General features: G+C 41.1%; 1 long non-coding RNA gene across 2 annotated transcripts; it reads left to right on the top strand.

The window, feature by feature from the left end:
- Positions 1 to 4,726: 4,726 nt before the first annotated feature.
- Positions 4,727 to 14,136, top strand: LOC307004403. 2 transcript variants are annotated; one of them, XR_013799026.1, is made up of 5 exons: positions 4,727 to 4,907; positions 8,599 to 8,670; positions 8,817 to 8,926; positions 9,237 to 9,337; positions 13,889 to 14,136. It is a non-coding gene; the product is annotated as an uncharacterized lncRNA (long non-coding RNA). The 2 variants fall into 2 exon arrangements; XR_013799025.1 differs by lacking the exon at positions 8,599 to 8,670.
- Positions 14,137 to 21,460: the final 7,324 nt, after the last annotated feature.

Here is a 21,460-nt window from a genome sequence, read left to right as displayed (position 1 = left end):
TAAACGTGGTGATGCCTCTGTGGAAAGTGAAAGAGGTTCGAATTTAGGCATTGAAAAAGATGGACCTACCTCCGCGCCAACCCCAGTCACTGGAGTCACTGGAGCACCACTTGACAGCCGTAAAGGTAAACTCTCTGCAGCTGGAGCCACCAACTCTGCTGATGAAACAGTCTCAGAAGGAAATACCCCCTTACCCAGCCAACACGTATATGTTGGCCCCACATGGTTTATGCTTGGGCTACTTGGGTACCAAGTGGGCATGGTCCCAAAATGGGCATCTTATCTGGGGCCCATTTGGGTCATCTAAGTAGGTCCCACATGGGCAAAAACAGGTGGGCTCCCTATATGGGTCTTAGTTGGGTCACTAATGGGAACTGAGTGCATGGGCTGAAAATGGGTAACACAAATGGGGCCCATTTGGGTTTATCAAATAGGTTAGACATTGGCAAACACAATAAATCCCATATAGGCTGCCCACATGGGCCCAAGGTAGTACCCACATAGGTAATCTCTGTATGGGTTATGAATGGGAAAAACATATGGGGCCAGCTTGGCCAAACCACATGGGTCAGACATGGGCAAACACAACCAGTCCCATATAGGCTGCCAAACTGAGCCCAAGGTAGTACCCACATAGGCAATCTCTATATGGGTTATGAATGGGAAAAACATATGGGGCCCACTTTGATAAACTTTATGGGTCAGACATGGGCAAACACAATCAGTCCCATATAGGCTGCCAACCTGAGCCCAAGGTAGTACCCACATAGGCAATCTCTATATGGGTTATGAATGGGAAAAACATATGGGGCCCGCTTGGCCAAACCACATGGGTCAGACATGGGCAAACACAATCAGTCCCATATAGGCTGCCAACCTGAGCCCATGGTAGTACCCACATAGGTAATCTCTATATGGGTTATGAATGGGAAAAACATATGGGGCCCGCTTGGCCAAACCACATGGGTCAGACATGGGCAAACACAATCAGTCCCATATAGGCTGCCAACCTGAGCCCATGGTAGTACCCACATAGGTAATCTCTATATGGGTTATGAATGGGAAAAACATATGGGGCCCGCTTGGCCAAACCATATTGGTCAGACATGGGCAAACACAATCAGTCCCATATCGGCTGCCAACCTGAGCCCAAGGTAGTACCCACATAGGTAATCTCTATATGGGTTATGAATGGGAAAAACATATGGGGCCCGCTTGGCCAAACCATATGGGTCAGACATGGGCAAACACAATCAGTCCCATATAGGCTGCCAACCTGAGCCCATGGTAGTACCCACATAGGTAATCTCTATATGGGTTATGAATGGGAAAAACATATGGGGCCCGCTTGGCCAAACCATATGGGTCAGACATGGGCAAACACAATCAGTCCCATATAGGCTGCCCACATGGGCCCAAGGTAGTACCCACATAGGTAATCTCTGTATGGGTTATGAATGGGAAAAACATATGGGGCCAGCTTGGCCAAACCACATGGGTCAGACATGGGCAAACACAACCAGTCCCATATAGGCTGCCAAACTGAGCCCAAGGTAGTACCCACATAGGCAATCTCTATATGGGTTATGAATGGGAAAAACATATGGGGCCGACTTTGATAAACTTTATGGGTCAGACATGGGCAAACACAATCAGTCCCATATAGGCTGCCAACCTGAGCCCAAGGTAGTACCCACATAGGCAATCTCTATATGGGTTATGAATGGGAAAAACATATGGGGCCCGCTTGGCCAAACCACATGGGTCAGACATGGGCAAACACAATCAGTCCCATATAGGCTGCCAACCTGAGCCCATGGTAGTACCCACATAGGTAATCTCTATATGGGTTATGAATGGGAAAAACATATGGGGCCCGCTTGGCCAAACCACATGGGTCAGACATGGGCAAACACAATCAGTCCCATATAGGCTGCCAACCTGAGCCCATGGTAGTACCCACATAGGTAATCTCTATATGGGTTATGAATGGGAAAAACATATGGGGCCCGCTTGGCCAAACCATATTGGTCAGACATGGGCAAACACAATCAGTCCCATATCGGCTGCCAACCTGAGCCCAAGGTAGTACCCACATAGGTAATCTCTATATGGGTTATGAATGGGAAAAACATATGGGGCCCGCTTGGCCAAACCATATGGGTCAGACATGGGCAAACACAATCAGTCCCATATAGGCTGCCAACCTGAGCCCATGGTAGTACCCACATAGGTAATCTCTATATGGGTTATGAATGGGAAAAACATATGGGGCCCGCTTGGCCAAACCATATGGGTCAGACATGGGCAAACACAATCAGTCCCATATAGGCTGCCAACCTGAGCCCATGGTAGTACCCACATAGGTAATCTCTATATGGGTTATGAATGGGAAAAACATATGGGGCCCGCTTGGCCAAACCATATGGGTCAGACATGGGCAAACACAATCAGTCCCATATAGGCTGCCAACATGAGCCCAAGGTAGTACCCACATAGGCAATCTCTATATGGGTTATGAATGGGAAAAACATATGGGGCCCGCTTGGCCAAACCATATGGGTCAGACATGGGCAAACACAACCAGTCCCATATAGGCTGCCAACCTGAGCCCAAGGTAGTACCCACATAGGCAATCTCTATATGGGTTATGAATGGGAAAAACATATGGGGCCCACTTTGATAAACTATATGGGTCAGACATGGGCAAACACAACCAGTCCCATATAGGCTGCCTACCTGAGCCCATGGTAGTACCCACATAGGTAATCTCTATATGGATTATGAATGGGAAAAACATATGGGGCCCGCTTGGCCAAACCACATGGGTCAGACATGGGCAAACACAACCAGTCCCATATAGGCTGCCAACCTGAGCCCAAGGTAGTACCCACATAGGCAATCTCTATATGGGTTATGAATGGGAAAAACATATGGGGCACGCTTGGCCAAACCATATTGGTCAGACATGGGCAAACACAACCAGTCCCATATAGGCTGCCAAGTGCCAACCTGAGCCCATGGTAGTACCCACATAGGTAATCTCTATATGGGTTATGAATGGGGAAATACTAGTATAATTTTGAAATAATGAATTATGTAATAAAAATAAATTGTGCATCTGTAAATTACATCATAATCTATATACTTGTAAATAACATATCTGTACAATCATTAAAACAATTATATACAGTATATTTATAATTTATAATCTTATAATGCCACTAACAGTTGACCGTGGAATATTTAGTAGTGAGGAAATTTCACAAATGGACTTACATGGGTGGAAACCTATCACGGTACCATGCTTGAATTCACTGAGCTCCTGAAAGCGACCTATTCTTTCACAAATGTGTGTAGATGTAGAAGCGTGTGTGTATACAGCTGTGGCCATGGAAGTGATTGAAATACCCGAATTCAATGATTTAGAGGGGTGTCCCAATACTTTTGGCAATTGTGGGTACAGTACTATAGGCCATGGCTCTTCAAATCCAGTCCTGGAGTGTTGGTGTTCAACAGACATTAGTTCCAACCCTAATCATTGACATTACATTCAAAGTGTCAACTTTTAGTGGTCTGATTTTGTGAGTTACTGCAAAATGCTTATCTCCATAGTTTTTTTAAAATGTATACAAATGGTTCAAAATATCCAGAAAATGGTCACTGTACAATATGAAGAACGGGTTACAGAAGCTAATTATCTATTAAAATAATGTCTTAGAGATGGGTAAAAGAAATCAAACCCCTAGCACCAGCCATGTGCCCTCATTCAATGGAGATAGGCTACTCAGTGTTTTCTGGTCAGTCGGTTAGTGACAATGTAATTCTAGAGATGTTTTAATATTGGGCTTAGGGTTAGGGTTTTGATTATTGAAAGGGGAACATCAGTTCAGATGATGAAATAGTCCAAGCAAAGAAAGATAGAATGGAAATTCATGGTTCTGAAGGGAAAATATAAATTCAGAAATCATATTTGCAGCATATACAGGAGTACAGAATAAAGTGCAGTTTCATTAATTTAGCATATTGTGGTTTGTGTTCAGTTTTCTTTTGAGGCCAACAGTTCAGACTTTTATTTTCAGTCGTAGTTGGCACGACATGACTGACCCTCAAAGTTGAAATATAGGCGAAAAAGTTTTTCTTTTTCTTTTTCAAAATCTGTATGTGAATCAATGTCATGTCTTCAAGAAATACTTAACCTTTGAATTATTATTATTTCTAATTATTATTTTAGCATTGTATATTTTGATCAAAACACCACTTCAAAAAGCTACATTTATGTTAAAATGTATAAAAAATATTATTAACAATAATAATAATAATAATGGATATTTCAATCTCAAGAGAGAAGTGCAGCAGAAAATGTTTTGCTTTGTGTGATTTTGTTTGGATTTACAATTTTGTGTGTGTGTGCCTAAAGCTTATAGCTACCATGCAGGATTGCATTTTTATTCACACACTGTCATAAAAACACTATTTGACCAACTAATCAAATAATATAGTCTACAAATAAAACTAAACACACATTTCTTTAAAAAAAGAAAGAAAAGAGGAAAAGTAATCTTTTCCATTACCAGGCTGAAACAATCGCTATTGGTTGTTTGTTTCACCTACTTTGATCATGATTGGTTAATCTGACTGTCATCTACGTAACTGGCCAATGACAACTGTGCGCGCCTTTTTACTGGTCATGTTTGAAAATACGTCAGTTTGAGTTGATATGACTGCGTGTGTGTGCGTGCTGCTACTGCTCGGCAAGATTACTCAGTCTTTACTTATGGCAGTTAAATTCTTATTTTGAACTAATTTGCGTTGTGACATGTAAACGGAGGAGAACAGAAGCTGATATGTGAACACAGAGGAAGGTCGGACTGGATGAGGTCCTGCAAACATATTGGCGATATCAGGTAAGAGAACATTTTTCAATCTCTGTTACGTAAAGTTATGTTTCGTGTTCATGTCCTATATATCCACTATAATTTTAGAAAAACAGATATATTAATAAATATGTCATGTTTAGGTATTACATTAAAATAAGGTGAGAGTGCTATATAGTTAATGGTAGAATAATGCAGATAAACAAATCTTGTGTTAATGGAGTTCATTAACTTCCCAGATGTTCTGTGTACACACGAGAGTTTAATAAACGGATAACGGACGTAACGTGCAACCTGCAGCTGTGTGTACCATTGACTGTGAAGGTGTGCTTCATCAATCGCTATGGAGCTTATATTATGACAAAATGATTTGAATTTGAATTGTGTAAATCTGAATTATTTGCAAGTGTAATCTAACAAAATTGAATTTTAGGTGGTAGTTTAAATAGTTCTGAATTTGAATTTTTTTAAACGAATATTGAACATTTGAAATTTAACAAATTGAAATGTTTTTATGGCTGAATTTTATAGACATGTATTTTCAAACAGTAATATTCAGTTTAAAAAAATTCAGATTCAAGTTTTCAAGATGAAGAAATTCAGAACTTCAAATTCAGTTTTCTAAAATTCAATGTCAAAAATTCAAGTTCAAAAATTCAGATCTGACAGAAAGTAGGTCACAGGTCATCCACAGGGAAGAGTAGATGATCTCAGAAAAGTCGAACAGAGCATTTTGGCCAATTGGGGACTGCGGAAGTTTTCCAGCGCGAACGTGGTGGTGGTTCAAGAGGTTGCCACTCTCTGACTCTTGTCATGAATCGCCCGGAGGTCTATTACATGTACGACGCAGTCTAGACCGGACGCGAACGGTGCGACGCGACCCGTGAAATCACCAACAGCACACGGATTCCCCATCCTATTTCTGACCTAGTCCCAGCTCTTTGCAACAGTCGCTTCAAGCTGTGTTGCGTCGCGCCGCTCGCGTCCTGTCTGTGTAACTGAGGTCTAGTAGACAAGGTGGCGTTCTAATCAATTTTACACAAAATGTAGGCTACTTTAAAACAAACACCAGAGACCGCTTAGACAAATGTCCCACGTGCTGAGAACGCTAACCTAACATATAAACACAAAATCATTCATGTTTAAGAATCTTAACGTTACCTCCGGGCGATTCATGACAAGAGTGGACATTCTAAAACACTCACGTGAAAAACGCTTAACGTGGCTCACTGTACGAAGACAGTGATATTAAAGGACCAAACTCAGTACAAATCATATTAATAAACCATACTTTGTATAAAAAATCAGATGAGCCCAGAATACCTACGCAACGCGTTAAGCATTTCCTTACCATAGAAAACCGATAAGAAAACGCTTAACGTGGCTTACTGTACAAAGACAAGGACCAAACTCAGTAGCCTACGCATCATAATAATAAACCATGTATAAAAAATCAGATGAGCCCAGAATATGAACGCAACGCGTTAATAGAAATTCCTTAATAGAAAACCGATATGAAAACGCTTAACGTGGCTTACTGTATGAAGACAGTGATATTAAAGGACCAAACTCAGTACAAATCATATTAATAAACCACTTTGTATAAAAAATCAGATGAGCCCAGAATATGAACGCAACGCATTTAATTAAGCATGTTCTAATCATAGAAAACCGTTATAAGAAAACGCTTAACGTGGCTTAATAAACCTTAAATGGTCCTTAATAAACCAGGCCTACTATGTATAACAAATCAGGTTTAAGGTTTATTAAGCCACGTTAAGTGTTTTCTTATAACGGTTTTCTATGGTAAGAACATGCTTAACGCATAATTAAACGCGTTGCGTTCATATTCTGGGCTCATCTGATGTTTTATACATGTATGGTTTATTAATATGATGTGTATGGTCCTTATATCACTGTCTTTGTACAGTAAGCCACGTTAAGCGTTTTCTTATAACGGTTTTCTATGGTAAGGAAATGCTTAACGCACAATTAAACGCGTTGCGTAGGTATTCTGTGCTCATCTGATTTTTTATACAAAGTATGGTTTATTAATATGATTTGTACTGAGTTTGGTCCTTTAATATCACTGTCTTCGTACAGTGAGCCACGTTAAGCGTTTTTCACGTGAGCGTTTTAGAATGTCCACTCTTGTCATGAATCGCCCGGAGGTAACGTTAAGATTCTTAAACATGAATGATTTTGTGTTTATATGTTAGGTTAGCGTTCTCAGCACGTGGGACATTTGTCTAAGCGGTCTCTGGTGTTTGTTTTAAAGTAGCCTACATTTTGTGTAAAATTGATTAGAACGCCACCTTGTCTACTAGACCTCAGTTACACAGACAGGACGCGAGCGGCGCGACGCAACACAGCTTGAAGCGACTGTTGCAAAGAGCTGGGACTAGGTCAGAAATAGGATGGGGAATCCGTGTGCTGTTGGTGATTTCACGGGTCGCGTCGCACCGTTCGCGTCCGGTCTAGACTGCGTCGTACATGTAATAGACCTCCGGGCGATTCATGACAAGAGTCAGAGAGTGGCAACCTCTTGAACCACCACCACGTTCGCGCTGGAAAACTTCCGCAGTCCCCAATTGGCCAAAATGCTCTGTTCGACTTTTCTGAGATCATCTACTCTTCCCTGTGGATGACCTGTGACCTACTTTCTGTCAGATCTGAATTTTTGAACTTGAATTTTTGACATTGAATTTTAGAAAACTGAATTTGAAGTTCTGAATTTCTTCATCTTGAAAACTTGAATCTGAATTTTTTTAAACTGAATATTACTGTTTGAAAATACATGTCTATAAAATTCAGCCATAAAAACATTTCAATTTGTTAAATTTCAAATGTTCAATATTCGTTTAAAAAAATTCAAATTCAGAACTATTTAAACTACCACCTAAAATTCTATTTTGTTAGATTACACTTGCAAATAATTCAGATTTACACAATTCAAATTCAAATCATTTTGTCATAATATAAGCTCCATAAATCGCGATTAGCATGTGTTTAATATTGTAAGTTAGCCTCTGATGTCAATGTTGTCAGCTAGTTTAAAACTCAAACACAAGAAAACCCTAGTGTAGAACATATTTATGTACTTAATATTTACCCTGCAATTGTACTTTGGTATCCTAAATGATACTTAAAGTTAATAAGAACAACACATTTTGTACTTAATGCACTTTAGTTATCTGGAAGTGCTGAGGTTAAGTGTATTTGATTGTGGAACTATTGCAAGTATACTTTAGGTACACTTTATTAATAGTGATGTATATATATAATATTTATATAATTTATATATATATAAAATTCAATTTTTGTTTTTTTCCAAATTGTTGTAATATAAAAAAAAAGTTACATTGTGCACTAAAGAAATGCTCCAAATATAGTTTTTTTAGCCTATAAATTAAATATAAGTCTTAGGTGATTGTGTCAATAAATATGTTAATGGGTTTGAAGGATAATAAGTAGGCGTTTTTGTATAGGTTTTTTATTTATTTATTATTTACTAGGGAAGGAGCATCCAAATAAGTAAAGTGACTGATAAAACAGTTATTTACACTCTGAAACACTAGAATCTACTGAAGATTTGAGAAATATTATTGGTCTAAATCTCTTATGTTTTTCTAGATAGCCGTTTCGGAGTATTTTTACATCACCTCTTCAAAAACTGGTAACTGCTAATGATAAGAGATTTGTTTACTTCTATATATTCAAGCACTGGAAGAAGATTTTTTGGGGAGAACAGGCACCCAACAGAGAGACAACTCCACCACGATTATCAACTTCAGTAAATTTTAACCATTGCTTCTAAACCTTACATTTGGGATTAATATATTATATAGTAAAAGTATTAGTATCATCGTCAAAAGTAGTTTCCTCTACCAGTGACAAATCTGAGTAACTTTTTATCCTTTTGTCTTTCTTCCTCTAAAGTGACAAAGAAAGGAGAACATGTCACCATCATCAGTCCTTTATTTAGTTCACTGAAGAACATCAAGGGAAAGACCCTCAGACGTGTCATAACAGGATAAATGTGGCTACAGGTAAAATTATTAGATTGTTTGATTTTGGTGTACCAATTTGCTTTTTTTAAGCTACAATTGTGTGATGTGACGTGACATGTAGCCAAGTATGGTGTCCCCATACTCGGAATTTGTGCTCTTCATTTCACCCATTCAAGTGCACACAAACACACACACCCGGAGAAGTGGGCAGCCGTTTTTGCTGCGGCACCCAGGGAGCTATTTGTTCATGTTGTCTGAATGTTTTATAATGGCAAATGTTGGTACAATTTAAATACGTTTTGTTTAATATTGTTTAAAGGAATGGTAATAAAAATCTTTCTTTTTAAAGGACTTATCAGCCCACTACACCCCACCCAAAACTGACCAAGGATCCAGATGAGTACTGGCAATTTGGTGGAGGACTGTTACTACACTGCACTGTCACTTCTGGTATGGATCCATTAACCTTTTGTTATGTGTGAGGTGCTTTGATTTTACTTAATTTAATAAAATTTACAAAATTAGATTTTACATACTTTACTTAGAGTAGTTCACTTTAAAATTAAAATTACCCCATGATTTACTCACCCTCAAGCCATCCTAAGTGTATATGACTTTCTTCTTTCAGACAAAAACAATCTGAGTTATATTAATAAACACCCTGACGCTTCCAAGCTTCATAATGGCAGTGGATTGCAACCATCAGTTTGAAGCTCAAAAAAGTGCTGCTATCCCTCATAAACAAACTCCACGCGGCTCTGGGAGGTTAATAAAGGCCCTCTAAAGCAAAATCATGAGTTTGTGTAAGAAAAATATCCACATTTAAAACTTTATAAAGTAAAATAACTAGCTCATGGCCATACGCAGTCTATTTGCGTATAAAGTACAACTTACGCAACTTGTGACGTCAGAAGTAGCGTAGTGCATAATGGCGTAGCGTAAATATCAGCAGTGCGTCGCATTACTCGCATAAGTTGCGCTTTACCCTTTAAGTGCAATCCGTATGTTCGTTTGGCCGGAAGCTAGTTATTTTACTTTATAAAGTTTTAAATTTGAATATTTTTCTTACACAAACACATGGCTTTGCTTCAGAAGGCCTTTATTAAACCCCCGGAGCCACGTGGAGTTCTTATATAATGCATGGAAGCACTTTTTTGTGTTTCAATCTGATGGTTGCAATCCACTGCCATTATGAAGCTCGGAAGTGTCAGGGTGTTTATTAATATAACTCCGATCGTATTTGTCTGAAAGAAGAAAGTCATATACACCTAGGATAGCTTGAGGGTGAGTAAATCGTGGGCTAATTTTAATTTGAAAGTAAACTACTGCTTTAATACTATGTGTAGTTAGGATTCTGAATTAGGCTAAGTGTAATGTTTGTCTACTTATCAGAAATATACAGAGCCACATATATTATCAGAGATTAGAGCTGCAATTGTTGAATGATTTTGATCTCGATTCAAATACTACGCAATATTTTCTTAAATGACAACGATTTGTCTTAAACCTTTGTCAAGTAAGATCACAGTGAACATTTATATCTGCGTTGATGCTGTCGGTCAGAATGAAATCATTCTGATTGATGAATCTGAACATTGTTTTTACATGAATGCTAAGTCATCGGGTTGATGTGCATTTATAAGTCACAAGCATCAAATCTGATTTAATCTTTTGATGTGCACGCACTGCACGAATACCGGTATGCAGTTTCATGTTGTTGTCACAAACTTACCATCCTCCATTGTTTTAAAAAGCAGACTTATATTTACCTATTTCAGGTCCTTATTAGGAGACAAGGAGCAAACAAAGCTTTGCTGTGCTGCTTATATTAATCAAGCAGTTTAAAAAGATGTCCAGATGCCCAAAACAAGGCATCTGCAGATGAGAGTCCGAAACAAGCACTTGTTGGACAACGTTGTCCTGCACCACTTCAGGGAAGATTGAGTGGGAAGATAATTTTAGATTGACACAAAAGTAATTTATTATATTCTTATATAATATTACAAAAACATCAGCTCGTAATTCAAATGATCACAGAAGTACTGAGATAAAAGTTTATAGTTCATAATCAGATATAAACACTGTCTACAGTTACAATCAAAATAAATCAAAAAGTGACAAGTAAATCAACTTTTGCAAGACACTTAAAGATAAAGATTTCACATTGTTAACAAACAGGTGGTGACGAGACTGGTAAACAAATGTATTTGTCATTTTTTAACCATTAAATAAATGGGAATAGGAGCAGGCTTCACTCAATGATTAAACTTAAACTTTAAGAGTGCAGGCCTGAATACTTAGAATATATAGAACAGGAGAGAGGCCGCACTATGCATAAATAGTTTTATTTGCACAAACGCGTTTCGGCGCGTGCCTTCAGTGTGCTGAAGAAGGCACACTGAAGCACACTGAAGAAGGCACGCGCCGAAACGCGTTTGTGCAAATAAAACTATTTATGCATATTGCGGCCTCTCTCCTGTTCTATATCATTTTTTAATCATTCATTCTAGAGATTTGTTCAAAAACGCTGATTCATCCAGTAATGAAACAAGTATTTTAGTCATTAAATCATTCATTCAAACTTTTTTTTTCATTTAGATAAAACATTTTAAATCGACTGTAGAAATTAACATTTTGTCAGAACCTCTAGTAACTGACATGTTATGTTGTTAAGTTGTCTGTTCAGAATCGTGATCTCGCTACAATAAACGGGATTCTCATTTTAACTTAATTCTAACTTAAAGTTATTAAAACTGTGACTCTTAAGTCGAGCCATCCTGGAAATGTAAGAATAGTCCACACCTGTGATCACCTCAATTATTTTCCAAAGACAAAAATAATTATATTTTTACTTTAACCTGTTAGCCTGAAGCGCCACTTTTGAAAAATCCCCAGAAATGGCATACCCACACTAAAATAGATAGTGTTTATTAACCCTTTATCCTAAAAACACAAGTATGGTCTCATTTGAAAGCTGACACCTGGCACTTTATTGGAAATGTAGAATTAATTATTGTCATAATGAAAAAAAAAATTATGAATAGCTTCAAAGTTGTGTAAGTTATTAGAAATGTATTTTTATGAAACATCTTCATGAAAATTAAATTGAAGTTGGCACTGTAGCACTCTAGAAATGCACTCCAGCTAAAGACACATGTCTGACCATGTTATATTTAAAATTTGAAGGTGATAAGTCTAAAACTCTGTATTTTGTTAAATGTTTTTCAAGATCATCTCAAATGACTTTATTTTGAATTGACTCTAAAATGCAAACTTGTGTTTATTGTCATCTATAAGCATCTATTCAGTCTATTGTCTCTGTTGTTTTGTGGTGCAAACGAGCCCCATTCAGTGTCAGTCTCTCCTGCTCACATTCACACATCTCCAGCCTGGTTATGGCCCTGGTAAATATGCATTTCTTTTGTTTGCATTATAATGGCTAACGACTGACTATTCACGCTGTTTCACCCCCTAATTTCTTTCATAATTATCACTTCACATTGAAACTGTATCAAATGCCTTTCTTGAACAAAGAAACATTTCAGTAAGCATTCCTATTTAGAAAAATTCATAAAAATAACAGCTAGATGGCAGGTGCACCTGAGCTAGCTAACGTTAGCATGTTAGCTTAGCACACCATCAATACACGACAATTTATGAGATTAAAACCATGTTTGTGCTCCAAACTTACTTTATATTGCAAGTCGAGTGTTTTAAATAACCTTCAGCGATCTTATGTGGCTTCAGATAAAAAAATCAGACAGAAAATGTATTATTTGATAGTATTTTGCACGATGCTAAAGTCTATCGATTAGAATTACATTATAAATATAATCTACTATTATAAAAATACCTGACATGGCTCGAAGAACACAGGTAAATCAAATATCATTGCAATCATGTTTATTGTCTTCAAAACATCTTTATCTGCATGTTACAACGATCTCTGAAAGCTAGCTTTGTTTATGTTAGTGGTGTCCTGGAAGGTCACATGGTATGGCTCTTCTTCATGTGCACTGTGCATCCATATATGGATTATTCTGTGTATCTCTGGCGCCCTCAGTCTGCTGTATGAATTGAAAACACAGTACATCAGTGTATCCAGCGCGCATTATGCTTACATGGACGCATTTTGATATAAATTCAATAAATATTATTCCTGTCTATAGAAATCTGATGTAAACCTATGAGAATCTATCAATATTTCTCCAAATCTGCACATTTTTGAGCCAAAAGCCCCGAGGGACGTTGTTTTGTCACGCGTTCTCATGACAACAGCAGGAGAGTTTTTTTCAGAATGGACGCGTCTGATGCTGATAATTCATATTAAAGGTATCGACTCATTTTTTCATTACATAACACAAATTAAGACATAACTGTCACTATAAGTTTCTCAGAATACAATAGTGGTCAAATACTGAAACGTGAGACTTATATCTTTTTAATGATGTATAGTTTGTCAAGGTAATAACATTAAATCTGATAGTAACTTTGAACTATATATAAAAAAAAACGCTTCAGAGCGTCCTCGCTCTGGTGAAGGCTAACAGGTTTTAAAAGTTAAAATTAAAATACTTAATTATGCATCATGTTGTCGGCCCATTCTATCATGGACTGAGAATCTGATTGTGAGAAACTACCTAATATTAAAATGACAAAAAATTCTTGAGACAAATTATTATTATTAATGTTTATAATTTTTTTTCAATGGCTAACTTGTATCAATGAATGAATTGATGCTTTCAAACACATCGCATATTCATACTTTATAAACTGGTTTTATTAATACAAAATATAATCAGAATAGTCTGAATAAATAAACAGTAATTCTCTATTCATTTCCCAAATGCCCTTCCATTGACATTCCAATACCATGACCATTCCAATTGAAGTTTTATGCTGTTTTTTATCCTGAGTAAAAGTTGTTATTCTTTCATAATGTATTGTGACATGTGTAAGTAACATGATTTCTCTAAAATCATAATCAAATTTGTTTTGCAGAGGCTCTTAAGAAGACTGCACACAGATCAACTGGCAAGAAACTGAGAGGGAACTCTCAAAATAGTTTGGGACAAGAGATGGAGGAGGACAGTGTCTAGAATGCGCAAATGACTGTCTGCAGTATAAGCTGTACTGATAAATGTATAGTTGCTGCTTCTTCTAACTGTCCCCAATTTATTTCCTGTTCAAATGTTCAAAGCTTTCAGTAAAGACTGGGTCAAATACAGGTTAAAAATATGTATTTTAACAATTAGGTATATAACTTCTTTAATCTGACAAAAATCTGCTTCTTTAAATATTGTCTCTGGAATTTCAGAATATAGCATAATATGATGGGTAATTTCAATAAAGTTTAAATTTGAAAAGATTTCAATCTCACTGTGTGCTCTAATGTTTTAAAACTTGTTTGTGTGGTGTTGCTACTCATTTAGATGGAACCCAGATGATCCCTAGTTGGGCCACATGCCTATGATTCCTAGTTGGGCCCCACCTAAAGCCCTGTGAAATCCTGCATAAAACCTAAATGAGTAAGTTGCTGGGGCCAACATGGAACCCGTGGACAAACCCACTTACAGCCCATGTCTTGGTCTGAGCTGTCGACACGACAGATCTCGTCACAGTTGTTGTTGTTGGTGCGTCCTACGATGTGAGTAGAGGCCGATCCTTGACGCACATGGCCGGCCACAGGCGTCACACACAAACTGGCTAGATGTTGTTACAGATGTTGAGGCATTGTGCTTTCTGCGTCTTCGTTTGTCTACTGCAGTAGTGATTAGGCTGAGCTCAAAGGAGTGTATGGCAGTATGGCACTGTGCTCGCCATGATGTCCTGTCTGCAGCCATCTCTTCAAGGTCATTTGGGTCCATGTTGCATAGTTTCAAATTGGCTTTGAGGCCATCCTTGTAGCGTTTTAGTTGCCCTCCTTGAGAGCGCATGCCGCTCTGGAGCTGGCCATAAAAAACCTGCTTCGGTAGGCGTGAATCTGCCATGCGTACAACATGTCCAGACCAGCGAAACTGCGCAGCAAGCAGGAAGGCCTCAATACCAGTGATGCCACAGGTCTGAAGTACCTCAGTATTTGGAGCTTTATCCTGCCATTTGACATGTGCAATACAACGGAGACAGCGCATATGGAACTGATCAAGTTTGGTAATCTGCCGGCGATAAATGGTCCAGGACTCAGATCCATACAACAGCACTGTGAGGATGACTGCCTTATATACTGCCACCTTTGTGTCCAGCCGAATGCCGTGCTCATCCCATACTCTCTTGGACAGTCGACCGAAGGCAAAACTAGCTTTTGCGATGCGGGCACTGATGTCGGAGTCCGCTGTCGTATCAGCTGCGAGAATGCTACCGAGGTAGCAGAATTTGTCAACGGCCGCCAGCACTGTCTCACCTGCAGTAATTACCGGTGGATTGGAGTTTGACTTGTTCACCGCTTGAAGCATGACTTTTGTCTTCTTTAGACTGACAGTAAGCCCAAACCTAGAAGCTGCAGTTCCAAAACAATCGAATAGTGACTGAGCTTCGGTAAGGGTGTGCGCCATCAGTGCACAATCATCTGCATATAGGAGGTCACGCAGAATTGCTGAATGTGTCTTTGTACGAGCCTGAAGCCTGCGTAGATTGAAGACGCAGCCATCTGTACGGAACTGGATTGGAATGCCCATGTCGCAGTCCTTAAAAGCCACGGACAGCATCATGGAAAAAAAGATGCTGAATAACAGTGGGGCAAGCACACAGCCCTGTTTGGTGCCATTGGAGATACCAAATGGGTCAGACATTTCGCCATCATCCAGCACCTGACCAAGCATGCCATCATGAAATGAGCGGACGATATTAATGAATTTCTCTGGACATCCAATCTTATGCAGAATGAGCCAAAGCCCGGTGCGGGAAACTGAATCGAAGGCTTTCGTGAGGTCAATAAAGATCATATAAAGATCAAGGTGTTGTTCCCGGCACTTCTCCTGAATCTGCCTAGCAGTAAACACCATGTCCATAGTACCGCGGCCCACACGAAATCCACACTGACTTTCTGGGATGATGTCACTGTCATGAACGTGTTTGTTGGAGGCGGTTCAGCAGAATTCGTGCCAAAACTTTGCCTGCAATGGAGAGCAACGAGATGCCACGATGATTGTCACAGCAGGCTCTGTCTCCCTTGCGCTTGTAAATGTGAACAATCAATGCGTCTTTAAAATCTTGAGGCACAGCTTCCTCGCTCCATATTTTACAGAATAATGCATTGAGTGCGGCGAGAAGTGATAGTCTGCCTTCCTTCAGCACCTCACTTGGAATGCCATCAGAACCCGGGGCTTTACCAGAGGGCATCTGCTTAATGGCACATGCGATTTCTTCCCGGGACGGGATGTCGTCCATATCTGAGGCCGTTGGCCACTGCGCTATGTCGTCAAGCACGGAGTTATCAAAAGCAGCTGGCTGGTTCAATACCAATTGAAAATGGTCGACCCAGCGTCTGAGGATCTCAGCCTTGTCAGAAAGTAGGGATCCGTCAATGGCACGTACAGGTGTAGAACCAGCTCTCAGGGGCCCATGGACTGCCTTAAGACCGTGGTAGAATGTCTTCATATCATGTCGGTCTGCAGCAAACTGAAGTTCCTCAGCTTTTGACTGCCACCATCGGTTCTTCATTTCACGCAGGCGGGTCTGTGCTACTAAAGCTGGGACCAAGATGGGTCTTGTGCATGTAGCCCAGTTGGGGCCCACCTGTTTATAATTGCCATCCTATATGCAATCCATGTGGGCAATTAACATGGGGCCATTATGTAACCCACGGACAATCCCATACAGAGCCCATTTTTCAGCCTATTTCAAACCCACATGGGCCCCACATACAAATGTCGTGGGGTTAAGCTGGGACCGAGATGGGTCTTGTGCATGTTGCCCACTTGGGTCCCACCTAGTACCGAGTGCAATCCTACATGAAATTAATCTGGGCAATTAACATGGGGCCATAATGTAACCCGCGGACAATCCCATATAGAGCCCATTTTTCTGCCCATATCAAACCCACATGGGCCCCACATACAAATGTCCGTTGGGTTAAGCTGGGACCGAGATGGGTCTTGTGCATGTTGCCCACTTGGGTCCCAACTAGTACCAAGTGCAATCCTACATGAAATTCATCTGGGCAATTAACATGGGGCCATAATGTAACCCGCGGACAATCCTACATGTGGCCCATTTTTTCAGCCCATTTCATACCCATATGGGCCCCACATACAAATGTTGGCTGGGTAGTAATCAAACTAGCCACCAAACAAGCTTTTACCTCTGCTTTACGTAGTGTTCGGGAGATAGAAATCTCATAATGTTGAGCAATAAGAAATAAATCATTTTTTCGACATGTCTCTAATACTTCAACATTAGGTTGATCCATAAATCGATTTAACTCAAACGTTGCCATCTTTAAAAGAAACGAACGCAAAAGCAATCAGGATAATCCAACACTCTCTGGACCTACTTACCTAACCAATAATCTATCTATACCTACCTAGTCTTCAGAGGGTACCGATTAAGAGATCGCTCTCTCCCCCGGAATACCTCCAAAAACAACAAACTAAAATAACAAAGAAAAACAATAAACAGTAAACCGTCGTCAGGACTGGCGCTAAGCACAGCTCTGCTGGCTTACTCTGTCTAACCAGAGAATGTGGATCACCTGAATTAAATTATCAAATTAGATCAATCAAATACTAGCTACTATTCGGATAAAATCTCGGCCGAGCCCCCATTTATGTTACGAACCCGTGGTTTACATATGCTCGTTTTAAAAGGGTTCAGCAACATAAAGGAGACGCAAGGCAAAGAGCAGTTTAACACCTTTATTTTTAAGACTAATAAAGGACTGCACAAACTCACGTCTCTCAATCTCTCTCTTCTCACACGTAATACTCACATTTAACTTACTCAATTCAACATATATTTAACAGACACATAACAAACATAATAAAATAGTAGCACAGCACAAAAACACAGCTTGTCTTGGTCAGCAGGCTAGGCATCTTGACGCGCACGGAGTTCACCGTGGCATGTCACACCCTCCTTCACACTCCACTTATATGTTCAGCACAAGCCATCAGAGCAACGGGCCACAGGTGCGCAAGGGCGGAGCCTACACTCAGGAAGAAAGATTAATTAGAACATGACAAACACACACAGAAGATACAAAAGGCAATACCCATAAGGCTGAGGCCGTAACAATACATCTCGCTTCAACCTTCCGCGTTTCCTACGGAGGAATCCAAGGTGGCCTTTGTGATTACCTTGCTCACAGGAAGAGCGGGTAGCTGGGGAACGACTGTTTGGGAGCAGAGACTTCCGCGTTGTGCGTCCTTTCAAGCTTTCTCTAATGAGCTCAGAAAGGTCTTTGATCGCGCTGCTTCTGGCAGAGACGCGGCGCGTCAATTCTCAATTCTCCTGACGAGGCTACATCATTTCTTCCTGAATCTGAGCCCATGCAACTGGGCAGATCTCGCTTATCATCGCGACAGAAGCAGAGGAGAAGAGAGGGGGGATTATGTTTATATTGTGGAGCCGCCGGTCATATCGCGCTGCAGTGTCCGGTAAAAGCCAGCACCCGTTAGTAGGTAAGAGGTTACTGACGGGTGGGGTTGCACGAACTGAATCCTCTTTTTCTGCCACTCATCTTCCAGTGTGTCTACGTCTTCAGACTCAGAGTTTTGACTGTGAAGCCCTTATTGACTCAGGAGCTGAGGGAAATTTTTTAGATGTCGATTTGGCACACAGACTTAAGATACCTATAGTGACGCTCTCTCAACCCATTTCTGTGGTTGCATTAAATGGACAATGTTTACCCTCAGTGACACACTCTACCGTCACTGTAAAATTGGTCACTTCTGGTAATCACTCAGAGAACATTGACTTCCTGTTAATTGACACTCCTTCTGCTCCTGTGGTGCTTGGTCATCCCTGGCTGGTACTCCATAACCCACACATTAACTGGCGTAGAAATTCTGTGTTAGCCTGGAACGAATCTTGTCATTTTTCTTGTTTATTGTCTGCGTGTTCTTCTGTGTCTTGTTCTGTGTTTCAGGATGAACACGCGGATTTATCTAACGTGCCACGTGAGTATCTTGACCTGAAGGAAGTGTTCAGTAAGTCTCGGGCTGCTTCTCTCCCTCCGCATCGTCCCTATGACTGTGCTATAGATTTACTGCCAGGTATCTCTCCGCCTAAAGGCAAGTTATACTCACTTTCGGTACCAGAGAGGGAGGCCATGGAGAAATATATTTCTGATTCTTATATATATTTCTCTTCTCCAGCGGGGGCAGGGTTCTTTTTTGTGGGGAAGAAGGATGGCTCTCTCCGACCGTGTATTGACTACCGAGGGTTGAACAACATCACGGTAAAGAATACTTATCCTTTGCCGTTGATGTCTTCAGCTTTCGAGCGGTTGCAGGGAGCATCCGTCTTCACAAAATTGGACTTACGTAATGCTTATCATTTGGTTCGCATAAGGAAGGGGGATGAATGGAAAACTGCCTTTAATACCCCCAGGGGGCACTTTGAGTATTTGGTCATGCCTTTCGGTCTGTCTAACTCCCCCGCGGTTTTCCAGGCACTCGTGAATGACGTGCTGAGAGATATGGTAGATCAGTTCATATATGTCTACCTGGATGACATATTGATATTTTCTTCTTCTCTCCAGGAACACATTCAGCACGTCAGGCGAGTGCTCCAGAGGTTGCTAGAGAATGGGCTTTTTGTCAAGGCGGAGAAATGTTCGTTCCATGCACAGTCGGTTCCATTTCTGGGTTATATCATCTCCTCCGAGGGGGTGCGCATGGATCCCGACAAGGTTAAGGCTGTGGTGGATTGGCCAACTCCAGATTCCCGTAAGGCCCTGCAGAAGTTCCTGGGGTTCGCCAATTTTTACCGGCGTTTCATTCGCAATTTCAGCCAACTAGCCGCTCCTCTGACTGCCTTGACCTCCACCAAGACGACGTTCAGGTGGTTTGGTGCAGCTGAAGCTGCATTTACCAACCTCAAGAGCCGCTTCGTTTCAGCTCCCATTCTCATCGCCCCTGATCCATCACGTCAGTTTGTGGTGGAGGTCGACGCGTCAGAGGTGGGGGTAGGAGCGGTTCTTTCCCAGCGCTCGCCCACGGATGACAAGATGCATCCTTGCGTGTTTTTTTCTCATCGTTTATCTCCTGCTGAGTGTAATTATGACATTGGTAACAGAGAGTTGCTGGCAGTCAAGTTAGCGTTGGAGGAATGGCGTCATTGGTTAGAGGGTTCGGGGGTACCCTTTATTGTCTGGACCGATCATAAGAACCTTTAATATATCAGATCAGCTAAACGACTAAACTCCAGGCAGGCTCGGTGGGCACTTTTTTTCGGCCGTTTTGAGTTTTCCTTGTCGTATCGTCCGGGTTCCAAAAACATCAAGCCCGATGCTTTATCTCGTATTTTTGACCGTTCCGTGCGCCCGTCCACTCCCGAGTGCATTTTTCCTGAGAGACTCATTGTCTCCACACTCGTATGGGAGATCGAGTCGAAGGTCCGTTCTTCCTTAGAAGGGGTAACGCCTCCGCCCGAGTGTCCACCGAGTCGCTTATTCGTACCGGAGGGATTACGGTCCGGCGTAATTCGATGGGGTCATTGTTCCAATGTAGCATGTCATCCAGGAGTCAGTTGCACCAGTTTTTTGGTCAAGCAACGGTTCTGGTGGCCCTCCATGGCTCGCGACATTCGAAGTTTTGTTTTGGCATGTTCGGTCTGTGCTCGTGGTAAGACTTCCAATCGTCCACCGGATGGGTTGCTCCAACCGCTGTCTGTCCCTTCGAGACCCTGGTCCCATATTGCGCTAGATTTTGTGGGTCAAAAGGTGTGGCTTTCTTCCAAGAATATTCCTCTCCGCTCCGTATGTAATAAATTAGCTCCCAAATTCATTGGCCCGTATACTGTCGCCAAGATTCTTAGTCCGGTGGCAGTCCGCCTCAAACTCCCTCCTGCGTACAGGAGAATTCATCCCGTCTTTCATGTCTCCAAATTAAAGCCTGTGTTTCATTCACACATTAATCCGCCAGCCCCGGTTCCTCCTCCGCCGCGACTCGTAGACGGGGAACCCACTTATTCGGTCAATCGCATTCTGGACTCGAGAAGGAGGGGACGCGGATTTCAGTACCTGGTGGACTGGGAGGGTTACGGTCCGGAGGAGAGAAGTTGGGTTCCTGCTTGGGACATACTGGATCACTCCCTTATCGATGATTACAATCGCCAGGTAGGCTCTCCTGGGAGTGCCAGGAGGCACTCTTAGGGGAGGGGGTACTGTCACGGTTGTTCATTTTGAAGATCTGTTGGTGTGTTTGTAGGTGTGGGGTCTGTGTGTGTAGTGCTTGTTGGTTGCCTAGTAACCAGCTGATCACTTAATCAGTCTCCAGCTGCAGCTGATCACTACTGCTTGTTTAGCTGCCTATATCTAGCGGGAGTGAATTATGCTTGGTGTCGGTTCGTCACTCTTGTTTGTGTTCTCTCACCTAGTTCCTGTCTGAGTTCCCTAGCGGAGTTATTTCCGCG

The sequence above is a fragment of the Phoxinus phoxinus genome (assembly GCF_949152265.1).
Source record: "Phoxinus phoxinus genome assembly, chromosome: 9".
In the NCBI taxonomy this organism is placed as follows: Eukaryota; Metazoa; Chordata; class Actinopteri; order Cypriniformes; family Leuciscidae; genus Phoxinus; species Phoxinus phoxinus.
Note: the sequence above shows the minus strand (reverse complement) of the source record. Positions and strands in the feature narration are given on the sequence as shown.